This window comes from Ochotona princeps, chromosome X, assembly GCF_030435755.1.
Source record: "Ochotona princeps isolate mOchPri1 chromosome X, mOchPri1.hap1, whole genome shotgun sequence".
NCBI classification, from domain to species: domain Eukaryota; kingdom Metazoa; phylum Chordata; class Mammalia; order Lagomorpha; family Ochotonidae; genus Ochotona; species Ochotona princeps.
In genome coordinates this window covers 65992552-66007585 of record NC_080865.1, presented here as the reverse complement: position 1 = coordinate 66007585, position 15034 = coordinate 65992552, and the positions used below count along the sequence as shown (strand labels likewise).

The window sequence follows — 15034 nt, the reverse complement described above, 5'->3', positions numbered from 1 at the left end:
GGTAGCATTTGAGCCTTAGTCATCAGGTTCTGTGACGAACCTGTGTATTTACTTGATGTTGACTACTGCCCCCTCCTTGGCCCCTGGATCTGAACTGTTCTGTTTCTGCTCCCTGTGCAATGACAGCGGAGCTACTTGCAGCCGTGGTAATCATTTCACATTGACTGAGGTCTGCCTTTTTGCTCAGAGATGTGACTATTTTTGGATGTTTTTAGATTTCAGAGTTCATGAGGTAGCCAAACATTAGAACTGGAAACAAGTTTTGCTTTTTACGAAGCAGAACAAGCTGTGAAATGATTGCAGGATGACTGAGTCATCATCAGCAGAGACTTATTCCTTGGAGTTTTCTAAGCTCTGAGGCTTCTAGAATGCCCTTTGAGAAGATTATCTCTAGGAGCAGTAGCAGCAAGTGGCTCTAAGCTATGGAAGGAAAAATGAGAATTTCAAAGGAAAGGACCAAAGATGTTTTGTTAAGACACAAGCTCTAGAATCCTATAATAGTCCAATGTATCTACAACAAAGTGAATATTGAGAACTGACTGAGTATAATCAGTATTTTCTGGTCCATGATTTCTTCAATTCTGGAATTCTTAGGTACTTGCCTAATAAGATTTAGTTTTGAATCTTAATGCTAAAGATATGTTACTTAGCAAACATTGCTTGGTTTACAAAATGATATCAGTTCAGTTAGTATACTAATTTTTTTCTAAAAATATTTATTTGTATTTGAAAGTCCAGAGTTACCAAGAGAGAAGGTGAGACAGACATTTTCTGTCTGCTGGTCCGCTCTCCAAATGGCCTCATTGGTGCATTAGTAGGGAGCTGAATTGAAATTTGAGCAGCTGGAACTTCAACTAGCATCTATGTGGGATGCGGATGCTACAGGCAGAGGCTTTGTCGGCTACACCTCTATGCCAACCTCTAAAATTTTCATTTATATGACATGGTACAATGGCTTAGTGGCTAAATCCTTGCCTTGCATGTGTCGGGATCACATATGGGAGCTGGTTCATGTTCTGGCTGCTCTACTTCCTTTCTTACTACCTGCTTGTGGCCTGGGAAAGCAGTAGAGGATGGCCCAAAGCCTTGGGACCTTGCCACCTGTGTGGGAAACTCAGAGGAAGCTCCTAACTTTGGCTCAGCTCTGGCCATTGTGGCCACATGGGGAGTGAACCAGCAGGTGGAGGATCTTTCTTTCTATATCTCTTTTTCTTCTCTCTGTAAATCTGACTTTACAATAAAAATAGATGAATCTTTTAAAATTTTTTAAAATTTAGTCATATGAGAGAAAAGGGCAGAGTGAGCATTCATCTGCTGGTTCATTCCTCAAATGCCCACCACATCTAGGGCTGGGCTATGCTATAGTTAGGAGTTGGCAGCTCAGACCAGGTCTCACACAGGGACTCAGCCACTTGTGCCATCACTATTGCCTCCCAAGGTCTACATTAGCAGGAAGCTGGAACCAAGAGCCAGAGTTGGGTAGTGAATTCAGGCGTTCTGATTTGTTCTGAAGACTTCTAGAGAAGCCTTCTCCTAAGAAAAATATGGCTGTTAGAGCTCCTCTATAATTTTTTTAAAGATTTATTTATTTTTATTGGAAATTCAGATTTAAAGAAGGAAAGATCTTTCATCCATTGGTTTACTCCCCAAGTGGCCACTATGAATGGAGCTGAGCCATTCCAAAGCTAGGACCCAGGAGCTTTTCCCATGCCTTCCATTGGGTGCACGGTCCCAAGGCTTTAGGCCATCCTCCATTGCTTTCCAAGGCTACGAGCAGGGAGCTGGATGGGAAATAGGCAGCCAGGACATGAACCAGTGCACATATGGGATTCAGGTGCATACAAATTGAGGGGTTAGCTACTGAGCTGTCATGCCAGGTCCTCTCTATAATGCTTTATATTCATTTATGAGCTGGTTAGTCAGCTAGAGTATCAGAAGGAGGCAGTAGAGAGGCCCAGGAAAAGAAGCTCGCAGCTCCTAGGGTCAGGTGGCATGGTGTACCACACAGAATTGTACGTGAAGGCCCCCAGGGTAGTCAGAAGGCAGAGGACGTGTACATGAGCAAGGCTTAGGCTACTGCATTATTAGGATTTCCTGGGAAAGGCCAGACAGAACAGTGAGAACAATTTCAGATTAACTGGTTTGAATAATTCCTGTGAGCTGTAAGATGGATGGGTGATCCTTACTCATCTGGTGCCTGACCCTGTATGATTAAGGCACAGGAATGTTGTCTCCTGAGTTTGAAGTGCCAGATGGAGTGATGGTCTGAATTGGTTAGCTCCCATATAAAAGACCTCTCTGGCAGCTAAAGAGGTGTTTTTTGAGATTTCTTTATTTTAAGTTGAAAGACATACACAGAAAGAAGGAGAGATCGAGATAGCAAGATCTTCTATCTGCTGGTTCAGTCCCCAAGTGGCTGCTATGGCCAAAGCTAGGCTGATCTGAATCCAGGAACCAGGAGCTTCTTCTGGGTCTCCCACATGCGTCTGTATCCCAAGGCTTTTGGCAATCCTCTCCTGCTTTCTTAGGTCATAATTAGGGAACTGGACTTGTAACTGGTGCCCATATGGGATGCCAGAATTTGCATGTAGAGTATTAGTCTGTTGAGCTACTGTGTCAGCCCCCAGAAAGGTTTTAAGATATCAAAACAGTGATTGTGTGTACTGTAGCACAGTAGGTTGCTGTGGTTCAAGTCTTAACTACTCCAGCTCCCATTTCCATATTCTTCCTAAGGGATAGCCTGAGAAGGCAGTGGAAGATGACCCAAGAACTTGGATCCCTGCCACCTGTCTGGGAAACAGTGGAATTCCAGGTACCTAAATTCAGCCTGGTTATTTGTGGCCATTTAAGCAGTAAACTAGTGGATAGAAGATATGTCACTCCCTCTCTGTCTGTCCTTCTGCCTTTCAAATAACAGAAGGATGGCAAAACAGCATTATATACATACATATTTACATATGCATAATATGCAGTATAGTAAATATTTATTACAAAACTAAATGGAAATAATCCAAAATGATTAAAATGTTGGTTTATTGAAATCAGATAAGTTTTTTTCTTCTTATTTTATGTAATGTAGTATTTCTTTTTTGGGAGGGATTTGAGAGAATATGGAATTTATTAGATAATCAACGTAAGAACCAAACGAGGCCTTTGATCCTTTTGCCCTCGAGTCTAGCTTCAATCAGGGCTCACTCCAGCTTTTTCACAGTGAGCTGGAAAGGACAGGTGTTATCCTTGGTGATCTCACTCTCTAGGTGGACTCAAATCAGTTCAATTGGCATACACGTAACAGCTAAAGATGAAGTCACCATTGAAGGGAGTGGGGATGAGAAAGGCATCCTCTGGTTCACACAGAACCATGGCTAATGCAGAGAAGACGGAGCAGCAACCATTAAAAACAACCACATTGTCTGGATTAAGGCTGGCAGGTGCCTTGCCGTAGTAGGTCAGAAACTGAGCCACTTCTTCCAGCAGGAAGGGATGCCTCTCCAATCAGGATATTGCAGCAGGACATCTTCGATGCAGTTCATGTGATTCTGGCACAACCTCTTAACCATTGGATTGATGCAGTTTGTTGTCACTGGTGCCAAGGTTAATGAAGCCCTTGGTGTTCTTGTCCTTGTAGTATTTGTCTCTTTGGTAGGCCTGGTAGTTCTGGAATCCCAAGTGGAAAGAGACAGTGATCTCAATTCCACAGCTGGAGAGGTCCTGGCTGACAAATGTAGCTCCAGATTCACTCTGTTGGGGAGTTGGCTGGTCAGGCTGAGAGGATGAGTTCACCCTCTGTACACCCCCAACAGCAGCCTTGGAATTCAGGACTGGGAGAGGCTCCTGCAGCCCCAGGCCACTCATAACCTTGGACCACAGGTTGAGCATCATGCATATCAGGTTGTTCGGCTGGTCTTCATGCTCTGGAATGGCTCCAGGGTGCCTCTGTTCCTCCTGCAAGGTGCTCAGGTGCATGAAGTGATCCTGCACAGACTGCTGTAACTCCAGCAGCATTTCCAGCAGATTGATGTAGACCCTACAGTCTCTGAGGAGCTGACTCTTTGACTGGCTGCAGAGGGACGGTAGGGGTGCCTGGCTAGTGACTCATCCTCTAGATGTTTGTGTTTGCCTCAGCAGGCTTCCTGGAACCCTTCAGTTTAAACTCCTTAGCGCCGACCACCCAGTGAAATCGTCTGTGACTCGGAGATCTGAAAGAGCTGCACCACGGCCCCTCTCCTCACACCAAGCTTGCTTATAATGGGTAGTATGTCTAGTATTGGTTTTTTTATAGCTAAAACATTTAAGAAAGCAACTGTATTTTCCCCTCCCTTGTTCCTCTATCCCAATTAGAAACCCAGAGAGTTCTCATTCCCATCCTTATATTCAATTGCCTCAAGGCAGATTTTGTCCAATCTTCTAGATGTTCCCAGTTCAATATATTTAATGTTGAATGTTTCATGTTTTTCCCATAAACCTGTTCTTCCTCCTCTGTCTCCCATCTAGATGAATACACTGGCCTGCACAGTTACCATAGACAGAAGCCTGGAAATGATTTTCGAGTCACCTTGTCCTGTTGTTCCCATCTAATTTGTCACCAAATTGCCATCCCTGCAGGCTACCATGGTCTCTCACCAGATTATTGCTGCGAGTCCCCCTTGATGCTGCTTTGCTCCAATTCAGAGTCTGCAGCCACAGTGATGTTTCTAAAATGCAGATCTCATCATATCTCTCTATTGTTTAAAAGCTGTCATTCACTTCTTACGACTTTTAAAATAAACCCCCAAATTATTGATGAAGCTTGAAAGCTACTTCATAATTTGAGCTGTCCCAATTCTTTGTACACTTCACATTCCTTTCCCTACAAAGGACATACTTCTTCTGTTGTAGTTCTTTTCACATTTAATTCCCTCCATTTGGTTCGCTCTTTACCTCTTCTGGTTAAATCTACTTATCTTTCCGTTTTTAGCTTAGATTTCCTCCCTCAAGAAAGAAATAATAATAAATAAATACAGAATTGTCTGTGGACAATCAGTCTGCTGACAGTTTGGTTAGTCTTTTCTATCCTGTGAGATGATTTGGGGTCATTCTTTTTTATTATGGAAGTCTTCAAAAAATAAAAATGTTGGAAGAACGGTGTAGTGAACACAATTAGTCCTATATCCACCAGGATTCAACAGATGATAACATTTGCTTCATCTGTGTGTATATGTTCTTTAATAAACCATTTGAAAGTTACGTTGTAGGCATCTTGACACTTTGCCTTTTAAACAACTCAGCCTACATTTAAGCAGAGGTCATTTTTCTGCGTAACAATAACACTATAAACCTAGCTAAGAAAGTTAAGAATACCTCACCAGTCTTTGCTAATGTGATATATGTAGTCCAGTACTTTCCGAAGTATAGTCTACAGACAGCCTGATGTTCATAAGGAAGATAAGGAATTTGCTCCAGAGAGTATGTCAGAGTACGTGTCAGCATAAACACACCAATGGCAGCTGAATTAAGCACACTGAATTAAGCAGTGTGCTTAGTGACGTAGTTCATGGACATCTGTGGACTGAGTAACTGTTCTATTTTCAATTTCCCAAGCAATTCTCAAAATGTCTTGTATAGCCAATTCATATGCTGTATTCAGTGGTTCTGTCCTTCTCATTTCATTTAATGCAGGGCAGTCTCTTTATTTTGTTTTCATGGCACTGATTTTTTGAAGACCAGTAATCTGTCCCATCTCATGAATTTGTCTAGTTGCAGGTGACCAATTTCCCTGATTTGCTTGGGACTCTTCTGATTTGAGCACTGATCCTGCATCCTGGGCAACCTGCCAGTCCCTGACAAACCAGGATGGTTTATTTTCTTATGGCAGTCTTTAACTCCTTCTTCCTGTCCTTGAATTTCTTAGAAATGGGACTTCAATACAGTGGCATGATTGTGGTTGAGGAGAGAACACTATTGAAAAGGATGCTTCTTGTGTGCAAGTGTGTACTTCATGCCACATTCCGTCAGGGAGGGCATAATGTCTGTTGTCGAATCTTAGTAAAGGTGATGGTTAAGGTTATAGCCCTCAACTTGCCTTGTAATTTTCCCTTTGTGATTAGCAAGGCATCATGGGCTACTATTTTGGTGCCATGTGACAGTTTTGTTTCCTAGCAACCTCTCACCTGAAGCTGTTAGTATCCATCAGTTACTGTTCCCTGACTCATTTTTGTTCTAATTCTTTAACTTTATTTTCTAATTCAGTAATTTAATTAGGGATAACAAAATGGTGATTTTCTGATTCTGTCATTCGATTTTTTATTGGCATTCTTTTGTAAAGGTGAGCTTTTCCTCATCTATGAACTAGAGTTCCTGAAAAAACACAAGACAATGCCTACTCCATTTTCCTTAAACACCAAAGTTTCAGAGAAAGAAGTTGAAATAATAGTTATTTCCAGTTGGGGCAAAACACTTTTTTTTTTAAATAAATGTAACTGGATTCATTACTTTTTTTCTTGTTGGAATTCAGTGTTTTACATTCTGTTCAGTTGTTTTCTTGAGGATGCTCAAGTTTTCTCCGGTTCAGCCAGTGGGAGTCAGATTGGTTCCCATGTCTTGCACATACCACTCCATTGGTCTTTGAGCATTTTCTTATACACTGGTAAAAGAATCCCAGCCTCACTGCACATCCTCAGTCCTGGAATCAGACGTTTCCTAGTGAGCCCTGGTTTCTTCTAATGAAGCATGGTATTAAAAGCCAGCGTCTCAATGCTGACTGGCAGAAGCACCTTTCGTGACTATTTCAGTCTGACCTCTGCAACATTCGTAGGGTGACCAACTGTCCTGATTTTCCTGGGACTTGGAACATTTCAGTGCTTAATCTGGGAGACTCTCAGGCAAACTGGGACAAGTTAGTGACCCCAAATTGGTCATATTGTTACATAGTAAAGAACCGTGGAGATTAGCGTTGGGACAGGAGGACTGCTTGTAACTGAAGTAACTGTGGATTTCCAGGATACTTAAGAAGTAGAGTGTGACAGTGGATTGCCCATCAGTATCATCTGGAGAGCAGTTAAAACTATAAATGCTTGGACCCCCATACATTCCAATTTAATTAGCTGTAAGGAGAGTCGGGCTAGTGATTCTGATGTGTGGCCAAAGTTGAGAACCAGTGGCCTGTGTCAAGCTTTTTCTACCAAAATATAGTTCCTGCAGTAACAGCAAGCAGCAGTGTGGTCCCTGAGCCAGGTATCATCTGGGTGCTGGTTAGAAATCCAAGTTTACAGACGCCCTGCTCCATGAATTAGAAACCTTGCAGATAGGGCCCAGCCACCTGTGGTTTAATACTCCCTCCAGGTGATTCCAATGTATACTTAAAGTTTGTGAGCCACTGAATCAGGACAACTGGTTGCACCTGAAGAACTTTTACAAACAGTTTCATGGGCGTCATTCCCCTCAGAGATTCTGATTTAATTTGTTTCGGGTGTGTCTCTAGCATCATTATTCTATTTCAAGCTCCGCCAATGACTCTGAAGAGTAGCCAGGGATGAAAATTACTGTCTAGGGTTTTTGTCTCCAAGGCTGGGAGTTGGCGTGATGAGGAAAAATGCATTGAATTATAGCTAAACACTAACCAGTGGGGTAATACAGAAGCCTAATAGCTTGCTTTCCTGTTTCTTTCTCAGCTAGACCTTGTCAGATCTTCTTAGCATTGGCTCTCAGCCCTTTGCAATTTTTTTCAATCCTTTAAAGCACTTCCTTTTGCATTGCTCCTGCAGTTATTTTGGTGGGTGTGGTAGAAAGTAGGTATTTGACAGCATTATTTACCAGTAAGCCTAACGAAGTTAGCCTTCAAATACGGGAGGGACAGATGAGCTTTTTTTTTTTTTTTTTTTTTTTTTTTTTTATTGTAAAGGCAGATTTACAGGGCCCGGCTGCGTGGCCTAGCGGCTGGAGTCCTTGCCTTGAACGCGCCGGGATCCCATACGGACGCCTGTTCTGGTCCCGGCAGCTCCACTTCCCATCCAGCTCCCTGCTTGTGGCCTGGGAAAGCAGTAGAGGATGGCCTGAAGCTTTGGAACCCTGCACCCGCATGGGAGACCCGGAAGAGGTTCCTGGTTCCCGAATTCAGATCGGCGCGCACCGGCCGTTGCGGCTCACTTGGGGAGTGAATCATCAGACGGAAGATCTTCCTCTCTGTCTCTCCTCCTCTCTGTATATCTGACTTTGTAATAAAAATAAATAAATCTTTAAAAAAAAAACAAAGAAAGGCAGATTTATAGAGAGAAAAAGAGACAGATCCTCTGTCTGCTGGATCATTCCTAAAGTGGCCACAATGGCTGGAGCTGAGCCAATTGGAGGTCAGGAGCTTCCTCCAGGTCTCCCGCAAAGGTGCAAGCTCCCAAAGACTTGAGCTGTCTCCCACTGATTTCTCAGGTCATTAGCAGGGAGCTGAATAAAAACTGGAGCAGCTGAGTCATGACAAAGCACCCATAAGGGATGCCAGCGCTGCAGGCAGAGACTTGGCCTACAATACCATGGTACTGTCCCCAGTGATTTTTTTTTCTTTTTTTAAAATTTCATTTCATTTTATGACACAATTTCATAGGCTCTGGGATTCCCCCAACCCCTCCCCGTGCCCTCAACCCATGGTGGGTTCCTCCACCTTGTTACAGTGTTACAGTTCAAATCCAGTCATGATTCGTTCATTGTAGGCATATACCAAGCATAGAGTCCAGCATCTTATTGTCCAGATAAATTCAACAGTTTCTTGGGAAGACCATCTCTGGTCTAAAGGCTGAGCTGGCAGAATATCATGCCTTCCAATGAAAAGTCACAACATAACATCAACAACTATTTGCAACACTATGGAGTTAATTGACATGGTGTTGAGTGACCAATATGTTAGAGAATGCAAGTTCTTAACCACATCCTGTGACTACTTCATTGACATTTCAATTTTAGTTTATACACAACCGGCTGCTATACACCTTAAAATGCCTAAAGGGTACTATTCAGCTGTCTCATGTCTATTTTCATTTTAGTATTTAGCAGTTTATAGTGTTGAAACATTATTTTTACTGAATTTGGCAAATTTTAGGATAGTCCAAACAGGCTTATAACTCTAACAAGGCATATGTCGACAGTTGAGGTGCAGAAGAGTTTTAGGAGGGGTTTGCAGAGAAATTTCCAATGCCATAGTGAGGAGTAACTAATCTTTGTGTCCTACTTAGTAAGGTATATGTGAGTTCAAGCTGACCGTTTCCTGTCTGTCCCCAGTGATATTAAAGCAGGGCAGTGGTTTAAGGGTTTGTCCTCAACCTCCTTCCAATCTGTCTTCCAGATCTTGCGTTTTCTCATGTCACAGAATCACTGAGTGCAAATTTTGGCAATGCTGTTGGTTGTCTCAGGTTTGGAGTTTCACTTATCACAATCTCAAGTGCACACTAGGAACACTGTGCTTTTTTAAAAAAAAATATTTATTTGAAGGCAGAGAGAGAGAGATAGAGGGAGAGATACACAGAGAGAGGTCTGCCACCTACTGGTTCACTCCCCAAATGGCCACTATGACTGGAGGTGGAATGGTCTGGAGCCAGGAGCTTTTTCTGAATCTCCCACATGGGTTCAGGGACTTGAGCCATCTTCCGGTGCTTTGCCAGGTACACTAGCAGGGTACTGGATTGGAAGTGGAGTAGCAGGGACTCAAACTGGCGCCCATATGGGATGTCAGCACTGCAAGTGGGCAGCTTTATCTTCTCTGCCACAGTATCAGGCACCCCAGAAACTTTATAAATGAGCTCCTCATTCTTGGGGCTTGAGCCTTATTCCTCCACCCCAGATAGTTTGATTTAATTGGTCTGAGGTGTGACCCAAGTGTCTGGATTTTTAACTTAGTGTGACAACACCATCCCCAAATATCTGGATGTTTAAAAGATCCCCCAGGTGATTTTACAGTGTAGCCAGAGTTGTGATCCTCATTAGGTTCATGGCTCCAGACTTAATCTGCACATTAAAATGCCCCAGGGATCTTTTTAAAATTCCAAAGCCCAGGTCACACCCAGACCAATTTAATAACAACAGTCTGTGGATAGGGACACGGGCACTGGCAGTTTTGAGCATTTTGTTGTTGATGATGATGATGACAGTATGCAGGCAGTGTTGACAAGCAGAGACTTGGGGTATTTGATGATATTCTTTGATTGTTCCAGGGCTGGATGGGAGAAGAAAATAATTGTCATTTCCTGAGATTTAAATCATCCAACCCTTCACCTTCAAAATCACATTGCAAATTTATTACTTGGCAGGGTCATGCTTTTCATTTTTCTGAGGAATGTATTTCAAAATGGCATGCCTGTAGAGTGCAGTTGCAAGCAGACAAAGTTTCCTGGAACTCTCTAATGATAGCGCAGAGGGACAGCTGAGATGGCATGTGACTGTTTTGGCTGAGACTTGGAAGTTTCCAATTAGCTGCTTCTCTTCCACTAGTTGATGTATTTCCAGATTATGCTTTTCATTGCTTGTCCTCTAAGAAGACCAAATTGAGTGGCATTGCCCCTCTCAGATCCAGAGCCATGCAATGAAGGAACATATAAATACCCTGACATCCATACATAACCATCAGGTAACATGAGGGTGTACGAAGGACAGAGACCTGTGCTCTGAGTACCTAACAAAGGAATTTAAATGTTTCAAAGTGTGGATATTGGATCATTTGCATTCGCTGATTACCTTTACTGGTAACCAAGCCAAGAACAATCTGAGAAGAGAGAGTTGTATTATACTGAGCCATTTAATTGTCAGTCTCCTCCTCCAACTAGGCTGTAAGATTTCAGAGACTCAGGACTCGATATTGGTCACTAGAAGTGTCTGACATCTGACAACTGCTCAGGAAGGCAATATCATATGCTGGCCAAGAAGAGCGGCTTTGGGGCCAGACTGATCTGAACTTGGATCCTGTTTCCATCGCTATGTGACATCTCCAAGCCTGTTTCCCACCCTTGTCCCCATAAAATAAGAATAATAGTGACACAGAAGGTCCTCAGCTTACCTTGAAGATGGGTCCTGATAAATCAATGGTGACTCGAAAATATCCTAAGCCAAAGCTGCATTTGGAGGCTGTTGGTGCATCAGATTAAGATGTCACCTACAAGTCTGTATCCTATGTCAGAGTGCCCATTTGGAGTCCCAGCTACTCCACTTCTAATCCATTTCCCTGCTATGCACTGGTTAAGTAGTGAAAGGTACCTCAGGTACCTGGGGTGCTACAACCCATGTGGGTAACTCAGATGGAATTCCTGGCTCCTGACTTACAGTGATCTGGAGAGAGAATCAGCTAATAGAAGATCTTGATGTCACTCCGCTTTTCAAATATCAAAGTAAACTTTAAAAAATATATTTAATACATTTCACTTAGCAAACATCCTAGCAACACAGAACACTGTGGGGTCTCTGTTGTTCATCCTCATGATCACATGAATGATTATGCTTGCTACCACTCGCTACACCATGAAAGAGGATAGTATTCTATAATACCAAATCGAAGAAATGATCAAAATACAAAGTATAGTTTCTGCTGAATGTATATCACTTTCATACCAATGTGAAGTTAAAAAATCCCAAGTCCCATAAGTTGATACTTAATTTTAATTTGCTTACTTATTTGGTTTGAAAGGCAAAGAAAGAGAGAGAGAATCTTCACTCTGATGGTTCACTCCCCAAATGGCTGCAATGGCTAGAACCGGGCCAGACCAAAGCCAGGAGCCAGGGGCCCAAATGGGATGTTGGTGTTGCAAGTAGTAGTTTAACCTAGTACACCAGAGCACGGGCTTCTATTTGTTTATTAAAGTTGCATTTATGTTTTTTTGGAAAGTCAGATTTTTAGAGAGAATGAGAGACAGAAATATATTTCCATCTGCTGATTTACTCCTTAAATGGCTGCAACGGCCCGAAATGAGCTAATCCAAAGCCAGGAGTTTCTTCCGGGTCCCCCATGTGGGTGTAGGGTCTCAACGATTTGGATTATCCTCTCCTGCTTTCCCAGGCCACAAGCAGGGAGCTGGATGGGAAGTGCAGTATCTGGGACACGAACCAGTACCCATGTGGGATCCTAGTGCTTTTAGCATGGAAGATTAGCCAATTGAGACTTTGCGCTGGACCTAGCCCCTGTTTATTCCAAAAGATTTGTTCATTTGAAAGGCAGAATTAGAGGGAGGGATGGAGAAAACTTAGATTTGGTGATCCACTCCCCAAATGGCCAGAATGACTGGGATTGGGCCAGGTTGAAGCCAGAAACCAGGAGCCAGGATTGTCTTTTGTGTCTTCCGTGTAAGTCCCAGGGTCCAGAGACTTGAGATGTCTTCTGCTGTTTTCCCAGGCCTTTTACAGGGAACTGGATTGGAAGTGTAGCAGTTGGGACGGGAACTGGCATTCATATTGGATGCCCTGCATTGCAGATCATGGTTTAACCTTTTGCGCCACAGTGCTGGTACCCTATTTATTTGTTTATTTAAATAAAAATTTTTAAATATAATCCTTTTGAAACTAAGCAGACTGAATGAAAGCTAATTCTAGAAAAACCAAGTTGGAGCCAGTGCTGTTGTGTTGTGGGTGAAGCCTGTGTTACTGGAGTTCCGTATTGGTACTGGTTCAAGTTCTGTCTGTTCCACTTCCCATGCAGCTCCGGGCAAATGGTCTGGGAAAGCAGCAGAGGATTGTCCAAATCTTTGGGACCCTGGACCTGTGTGGAAGACCCAGAAGAAGCTCCTGGCTACTGACTTTGGACTGGCTCAGCTCATTGACTGATGTAGCATTTGGAAAATGAACAAGCACATGGAAGATTCTCTCCCTCTCCATGCCTTTCAAATAAATAAATAAATAAATAAACAAATAAATGTTTTTTAAAAAAAGATTTATTTTTTTTTTATTGGAAAGGCAGATTTATAGGAAGAAGGAGAGACAGAATGATCTTCCATCTGCTGGTTCACTTCTCAAATGGCTGCAATGACCAGAGCTAAACCGACTTGAAGCCAAGAGCCAGGAGCTTCTTCCAGGTCTCCTACACAGGTGCAGGGTCCCAAGGCTTTGGGCCATCCTTGTCTACTTTCCCAGGCCACAGCAGGGAGTTTGGAATGGAAGTGGAACAGTCAGGTCATGAACCAGCACCCATTTGGGATCCCGGCGCGTGCAAGGTGAGGAGTTTATAGCCATGAGGCTATCATGCTGAGCCCCAAATAAATAAATCTTAGAAGAGGGAGCAAGAGAGAAAGAGACAGACAGACAGAGGAAGGAAGGAAGGATAGAAGGAAGGAAGGAAGGGCAGACAGAAGGGAGGGAGGGAGGGAGGGGGGAAGGAAGGAAGAAACGCAAAGCAAAGCAAAGCAAAGAAAAAAAGAAAAGAAAAAAGGTAGGTGTGGAGGCCAGGGCTCCAGAGTGGAAACTTTACTTACCTTCGCCAGGTACCCAGATGTGTGAGTAGGTTGGACTATGTGTTGTACCCATGACAGCATGACAAGAGCAATAGCATGTATTGTGATTCTTTTGCAAATAAGTTACTTCTAGCAACCTATCCACAAAACAGTGTCTTTCTTTCAGTGTGAGCTGAGCCGAGTTTAAAACAAATAAAATCCACATAGCCTGTTCAGATCTAGTCTCTTAAACTGCTGTGTTAATGTTATTTGACGACCATGGGATTTGGAAGGAATTTCTCACTGTGGTATTAAATCTAGAAACTGGGTTCTAGTAGGATGCCTTGAATGTAAGATGCAGGGCCCAAGTGAAAGCCACAGCCTCCTTAGCATTCAGATCTCTGGCCCTTGTATCCGGTCATCTGTCAGTTTCCTACTGTGACAGCTGAAAGACAGGTGTTTCTGTCACCTAGTATGAGTAGCGTAACAATTTTTTAAAAAAAAATGTATTATTAAAATCACATTGAAGGGGAAGTGCACAGGATCTAAAGCATTGTGTGGCTCTTCATCCTACCAAGGTCTCTAGCAGTGCTCCCTCCAATGTGTGCTCCACCCAGTTGTGATCAGCAGGTATACCTGCTCTTTCCAAGTCTGTCAGTTTCACTTAACTTTATTTCACATTCTGATTTCCACCCACATAGTGCACATGACTGCCACCTTTAATGACTGCACCGTTCCTTTGTATTGTCTGGCATGCCAGTTCTTAGGACTGGGCTTATTGTTTGTGAGCAGACCTAAAGGCCTGCTGTCTCTTAATACCAGAAGTCTATTTTAGTTTCTGGAAATGGTGACTAGCACGGGCGTGGGATCGTGTGGGATTCCTGAGTCATCAGTACACAGCACAGTCTGAGTGCTTTGTTAACATTGCTCGGCCCACAACCCAACGGCAGAGCGTCTTGGTCTGGACCTGAGCTGGGTATTCTAGGCACAAGGGCAGAAGGATAAGCCCCTTGACTCTCATAGTCCCAACCCTAAACATGCCCACAGTAGGACATTTCTGCTGCTTTCTCTCCCCCGGAATGAAAATGTTACCTGTGCTTCCCAACAGAGCTTGCCAGAAGAGGAAGGCAACAAGAATGGGAGGATGATTTAGTGCAGCTGAAGGGATAAGGCACAGGTCAGGGGTGCCATAGCTATAGCTCTAGGTGTAGCTGGGAAGATGAAGCGAGGTGAGGCTACAGGTGTGGAGCCAGGGAAGCAGTCTGTGAATAAAAGAGCTGAAAAATTGTCTGCAGTTTTTGTCTCTAGCCCTGGATGCCAACTCTTCCTGCTGTATGTGCCAATCTAGCAGACCCAGTTTCCCGTGATGTGCCAGAGTATCCTCCAGCACTGTAACCCTATGCATGTTGAGTCCCATGTGGACTTAGCACAAAATGTTTTCGCAGGACATAAAACGCACACAGACTCAACCTCATTTGAATATTAAATTGGGGTACCACCCTACACCCCATAAAGGGGCCTGCTAAACAGAGGGAACTCTCCCTCGCTCCTCATGGACATGGGATTTTTTTCTCAGATTGTTCCCCTCTATCTGGCCCTCACATGTTGAGCATCTTTTCTCATCGAATTACCGTCAGTAGGTAATAATGCTTTATAGGATTGAATAA

The 15034-nt window shown here is 43.3% G+C and overlaps 1 protein-coding gene and 1 pseudogene across 1 annotated transcript in view; one reads left to right on the top strand and one right to left on the bottom strand.

Annotated features, from left to right (window-relative positions):
• TRMT2B (tRNA methyltransferase 2 homolog B) overlaps positions 1-15034 on the top strand; it is a 95675-nt gene that overhangs the window by 41227 nt on the left and 39414 nt on the right. The window lies entirely within an intron of this gene.
• On the bottom strand, positions 3086-5238 carry LOC101517833 (probable inactive 1-aminocyclopropane-1-carboxylate synthase-like protein 2; annotated as a pseudogene).